Consider the following 6,143-nt stretch of genomic DNA (forward strand, 5'->3'; position numbering starts at 1 on the left):
TCCCTGGTTGTCCAGTGGTTAGGACGTAGTACTTTCACTGCTGGGGCCCAGGTTCAATTCCTGGTCAGGGAACTAAGATCCCACGAGCAGTGCAAGCCTAAAACACAAACAAACAAACAAAACCCAAAAACAATTGGAGGATTTTTCGGAATGGGTGACATGATCTGCTATTTTAAAGCTCCCCGTGGGGAACTTCTCTGGTGGCTCAGTGGTAAAGAATCTGCCTGCCAGTGCAGGGGATACAGGTTTGATCCTCGGTCCAGGAAGATCCCACATACCGCGAGACAACTAAGCCCATGAGCCATGACTACTGAGCCTGTGCTCTGCAACAAGAGAAGCCACCTTATTGAGAAGCTGGCAAAATGCAACTACAGGAAGCCCATGCAGCTACGAAGACCCAGCACAGACAAAAACAAATAAAATTATTTTTAAAAATGAAGTTCTTTCTGGCTGCTGTGGACAAGAGAGAATGTAGGAAAGAAGGCATGGGGTGGCCACCATGTGGTGCAGGAGATGAGGGTGATGGAGTGAAACCTATGGAGACAGGGTTGTTCCACATCCTCTAGGAGAGGGTAGCTGTGGACGTGGGGCGGGGGGTGGGGTGGCCAGGGCACATATAACTGGGCTGAGCTAGTTTCCTCCAGCAGGTTTGGGCTGACTAGTCCCCTTTTAGTCCTCTCCACAGGCTTGGCCTCTTCTCCAAACGGACATTGCTCCAACATTTAAAGAAAATCTGCTGAAAGTGTTCCCCAGCCGCCTCTAGCTGCTTCCCCAGCTCTGAGCACCTTTCTACTCCACTGCTGGAAAGCCTTCCTTGCCCTGCTCTCAGGTCTTGGGCAGCGCCAAGCCTCCCAGGAGCTCCAGGATTGTATTTCACAAGGGAAAAGGCTGGAGGCTTAGGTGGGGGCCAAGAGCTACCAAGGGTGCAGCCTTGCAGATCAGAGCCGTCCCTCGGCTTTGGCCTCCTGACGCTGTTCCCCACCCCGACCCCGCAACACTGCCTGCCCTCGGCCCACCAAGGCTTCCTCGCACACTTCCCTCTCCCTCTTATTGACAACGTTCCCCAAGTTTCGGAACCCAAACCCCTCTGAGTCCCTGCGCACCCCATCTCCCACCCTCCGCCCCCACTTCCACGCCTCCGGTGCGAGCTGAAGCCGGAAGTGGCCCCGGAGCGCCCCGCCCCGCCCCTTCCGGGGCTTCTCGAGGCTGGAGTGCGGGGTTTGGGCGGCGCCAGAGACCAAGCACGGCTTCGCGGGACAGCGGCGCCCTCTAGCGGGTCTCTAGCGCAACGCGGGAGACGAGGCTGGCCTAGAGCGGTCTTCTAGTCTTCTGACTGCCGCCCGCGCCAGCATCAGTTCTGCCTTCCAGTTTCGTTCTGCCTCCAGCCCTGAACCTCTGCCTCTGTCGATATCTGCCCACTCGGTGGCCAGCAAGGCTCTCCCTCCATAGGGCAGCAGCCATTCGGCGTCTTGCTCAGAGCCGTACGTGGAGCCGCTAGGCCCTCACCTAGCTCTGACCCCAGCCCTCCCCGCCTGCCCCCAGCCTTAGCTGCCCAGCCACAGAATGTGGCACGACACGTGTGCCTTGCTTCTTCTGGTTCCGCCTTCTTCATCCCCTGCGTTCTAGAACGCTCTCTAACCTCCATTTCCCAAGTTCAGAGCAAAGATTAGAAACTGATTTTGGTTGATTATCCTGGTGGGCATGTCCCTGCTTCCCGCGGCTGGGGTGACTCAGTGCCAATACCGTAAACTAAGCCGGGGGCCGCGTGCGGGTGCGATTTGGGGGCTCCGGGTGCCTTGATGAGCTTGACCCCAGGAGAGATGTGGACAGGATAAGGAGACGAACTGGGTGATGCTTGGTGGGGCTCTCAGAACACACGGTTAAGGGTGAGTCTGGGACTCCAGCCCCTTCCTCTGCGCCAGGAACCCCTCCAAGGTCAGGCAACTCATGGGGAAAGGGACCAAGGCCTGGTTCCCTAAGGACCTGGCCAAGCGTGAGAGTGGCAGCTACTCCTTGCCCAAGATGCCCAGTGTTGAATGAATGAAGCCCCCACCCCTCTCTTGGCCGGCCCGAAGCCTTCTTGCTTGCGTCCTTCCCATGCGCCAGCCAGGATTTTTTCTTGGACAGCCTTGGAACCTCAGGGCTCCCTGAACAGCTGCAGCTGAGCGTCCCCACCACAAGATTCTGTAATGTATGGGCTGAGTCACCGCACAGCCCAGACTCTGGCCGTTGACCGCCAGGGGGCAGCAGAGGCCGCCTTGTATGGACATGCTGGGTTGGGAGTCGATGGATGTTGGGGGTTAAACTTAATCCAGTCCCAGGTCCGGCTGCGGGTGGCAGGGTAGGTTTGCAGCCTAGTATGGTTTTGAAAGCCGTTTGTTCTTTCCGATATTTCCCAGGGCTACGTTTTCTTTATAAGTAGCATGCAGTCTATTATTACTGTTCCACGATTAAAAAAAAAAAAAAGGCAACCCGCTCCAGTATTCTTGCCTGGAGAATCCCATGGACAGGGGAGCCTGGCGGGCTGCAGTCCATGGGGTCGCAAAGAGTCAGATGCGACTGAGCAGCAGCAACGATGTTTGAAAGTTAGTCGGTTGCTGGATGACTTTAAAGGAAGTCAAGGCTGAGACCTGAGTGAGTCTTCTGGGTCCCTCCATATGCTCCTTGTGGGGGCTTCCCAGGTGGCCCAGTGGTGAAGAATCCACCTGCCAATGCAGGAGATGCAAGAGACACGGGTTTCATACACAGGTCGGGAGTAGGATCCCTTGGAGTAGGAACTGGCAAACCTGCTTCAGTATTCTTGCCTGGAAAATTCCATAGACAGAGAAGCCTGGTGGGCTACAAGAGCCTGGTGGTCGCAAAAATCAGACACAATTGAGCAACTAAGCACATGTATTTGTTCCTCGAGGTCCCTGGCTTCATCTTGGACCCAGGATGCTCCTTGTTAGCAGTGCTTGGCTTGGCCACGCTGCATGCCCCCTGATGCCACTGTCCGATCTCCATGTGCTGTTTTCCAGGGCTCTGGCCCAGAAGTCCTTCCGTTGCCTCCAACCCACCACCCTGCCAGCTTCTTCCTATCTCATACTCTCAATAACTGCTGCTTCTTCCCAGTCTTCCTTAAACGTCTCTGTCAGCCCTGCTCCTCTAAGTTCACACAAATTGTCTACGGTTGTTATTTCTAGGTCCTACCTCTCCTTCCTCTACGCTTTCCAGAAAGGCTTGCCTTTCCCTCCACAAAAAAATCCCTGGTCAAGGTCCTTAGTAACCTGCATGTTGCTGGACCCACTGGTCTGTGCTCCATCCTCACCTCCACCAGCAGCTGATGCTTGCCTGTCTCTCTGGAACCTGCACTCTCCTGGGTTTCCTCCCATCTCCTGGCTGCTCCCACCAGCTTCTTTGCAGTTTCACCTCATCTCTCCTACCTCCCGACAGAGAAATGTTCCAGGGCTCAGTCCCTACCGCTCCCCTCCTCCTTCCAAACCCAAACTGTCCCCATCATATCTAGAACCCTGGCTTCAAGCACCAATCCACTCTCTTTGCCTCCCAGAGCCAAGGCTCCAGTACAGGTCACTCTACTGAACCTGAGTCACACACCTTAGCATAAAAATGGCATTTCCACTTTGATGTCCAGTCAGTGTTTTAAACTTTTCATGGGCAAAACTGATCTCCCTCCCAAGACTCCCGTTCTTCTAGCCTCCCTCAGCACATACAGTAGAAGCTTGGAGTCGCCCTGGACTTGTCTCTGCCCTTCCCCTCATACACACGTACCCAAGCCATCAGGGAACCCTGCCATCTCTACCTTCAGGACATGCCCAGCTTCTCACCCTAACTGTGCCCCTACCTGGGCTGAGACACCTGACATGCATGTCTGGAACATCTGTAACAGCCCTTGTCACTGTCACCCTTCTGGTTCCCTGCCCTCACCCCAGAGTCTAGTCTCAATGCAGCAGCCAGAATAATCCATTTAAAACTTAGAGCTGCTACTGAGTCAGATCCTGCCCCCTCCTCTGTTCAGGACCTGGCCTCGGTTTTCACCTTTTCTAGAGAAAAATCCGAAGGTGGCTGACAAGGTCCCACAACATCCCCTCCGTAGCCACCACTGTCTCTTCTGCTCCCCTTAACCTCACTCAGCGTTAGTCTCCATGGCTTCCTGGCTGCCCCTCTCCCATGCCAGGCACATTCTGCCTCAGGGCTTTGCACCGGCTGATCCTCCTAGCTGGAATGTTCCCTGCAGACATCTGCATGGCTTCCTCCCTCTCCAATCTCTGATCAAAGGTGCCTTTCTCAGTGAGGCCCACCTGATCCGTCTCCTAACCTTTTTTTTTTGGCCGCACTGCATAATATTCATGATCTTAGTTCCCCAACCAGGGATTGAACCTGTGTCCCCTGCATTGGGAGTGTGGAATCTTAACCACTGGACTGCCAGGGAAGTTCCCCAACCCTTGTTCTTCATTGCCCTTACCACGCCATCTTTACTCCCTGTACTACTGATAATCTTTTTACAAATGATATAACTTAACTGATTATGTTTCATGTTTCTGGTCTGAATCTAATCCCCCACCTAGAATATAAGTTCAAGAAAGGCAGGGGTCTTCACTTTGTTCATTGCTGTATGTACAGGTGCTGGAAGAGTGCCTGGCACATAGGGAATCTTAACAAATACTTGTCGAATGAATGAACAGTGGATTCTTTTTCAGTTGTTAGGTGCATCTGTGCATGTGCACACAAGCAAGAAGGGTGCAGGCAGAGGCAGCTGCTGGTCAGGGAGACCAAGGCCCATGCTTTGGCCCTTTTTCCTGGTCTATATCATCTTGTTTTCCTGCTGCAAGCAGTCATAAAGAAAGCGGTGGAAAGAAATATAGACGACCTTTGTGCTGCTCTAATTTTTTTTTGGCCATGCTTCATGGCTTGTGGAATCTTAGTTCCCCGACCAAGGACCACGAATTGAACCCGGGTCCTCAGCAGTGAGAGCATGGCGTCCTAACCACTGGGCCGCCAGGGAATTCCTGCTAATTTGTTAACATTTCAGATTAAAAACAATTTTTTTTCAGAGCAATTCTGAAAAGCAAGAAAGAAGACAAATGTCCTGAGAAATTCTTCCAAACACACAAAAGTGCTTAGTGATGGCCAAGGGCCAGCAGACCCATCCTCACAGAGGCTGAACGGCTTAGAACTTGACAGCCAGGGCTAAAGAGGTCCTCATTTGCAATCCATCTTGTGGGCACCCGACTTTTGGACATAGTGTAGTAGCCATAGTGCCTGCCCCCTTCCCCCTGGAGCCACTGCCCACCCATCAGTCTGGAGGAGACCTTGCTGGGCAGGCAGAGATGGCCTCCAATGGGCCAGAGTCCTTGGTCCACCCCATATGTGTATATGTGGGTGGGTGTGTAAGGGTGGTGGGTGGGAGGGCTGGGTGGAGCTACTGATCTGAGAGGCCTGGAGCCAGACCTGGGGTTCTTAAGGGATTCCAGGCGGTCCTGTGGCTGCTCTGGCCTGCAACCTTCTTTGGATGGAAGCAGTATGAGACAAGACTCCCAGGGTCTGTCAGCAGGATGGACCCTGGCCTTTATTGCCTCCTACTCCCCAGGAGCCCAGGGTCTCGGGCAGGGCCATGGCCCCAGCAGATGAGGAAGAAGCCAGACATTCCCATGCAGAGGGTAGCCCTGCTCACCGGGGGCACTCTGGGCTGCAGCCACCTCTAGGCCAGTGTCCAGTTTTTTCCTGGGGCCACGGAGCTCCTGGGTGAGTCCCCAGGCTGGAGTCAGGTGCCCGGGACTGATGAGAACCAGACTCAGGAAGCCCCCCTCTGATCAGCTGGCACTGCCATGGGCCTAGCAGCTACCGACTTGAGGAAGTTCTTTCTTCAGGGGTTTCTCAGCCTGGCAGCTGCCTTGCCAGTTCAAACTGGATTTTTCCTGCTGCCCCTTTCCCCAGCCGCCTAGCCGGGTACGGGGTCTTTCCTAATGAGGGTTTGATGCCAAGGCCTGGGCAGCTCCATCCTGCTGGGTCCCAGCTGATTCAGGCAACAGGCAGCTTCCCAGCCGGCCCCCTGTTCCGGGCTGGGGCACCCGGGGCCACTGCATCCCTGGAACTCTTGCCCTGCCTTGGACTCCCCCTCTCAGAATTCAGGCCCCACATACAGG

The 6,143-nt window shown here is 54.6% G+C and overlaps 1 non-coding gene across 1 annotated transcript; it reads left to right on the forward strand.

Annotated features, from left to right (window-relative positions):
* Positions 1-72, forward strand: TRNAE-UUC (transfer RNA glutamic acid (anticodon UUC)). Its single transcript has one exon. It is a non-coding gene; the product is annotated as a tRNA-Glu (tRNA).
* Positions 73-6,143: the final 6,071 nt, after the last annotated feature.

This window comes from Bos indicus, chromosome 22 (assembly GCF_029378745.1).
Source record: "Bos indicus isolate NIAB-ARS_2022 breed Sahiwal x Tharparkar chromosome 22, NIAB-ARS_B.indTharparkar_mat_pri_1.0, whole genome shotgun sequence".
Taxonomy (NCBI): Eukaryota; Metazoa; Chordata; class Mammalia; order Artiodactyla; family Bovidae; genus Bos; species Bos indicus.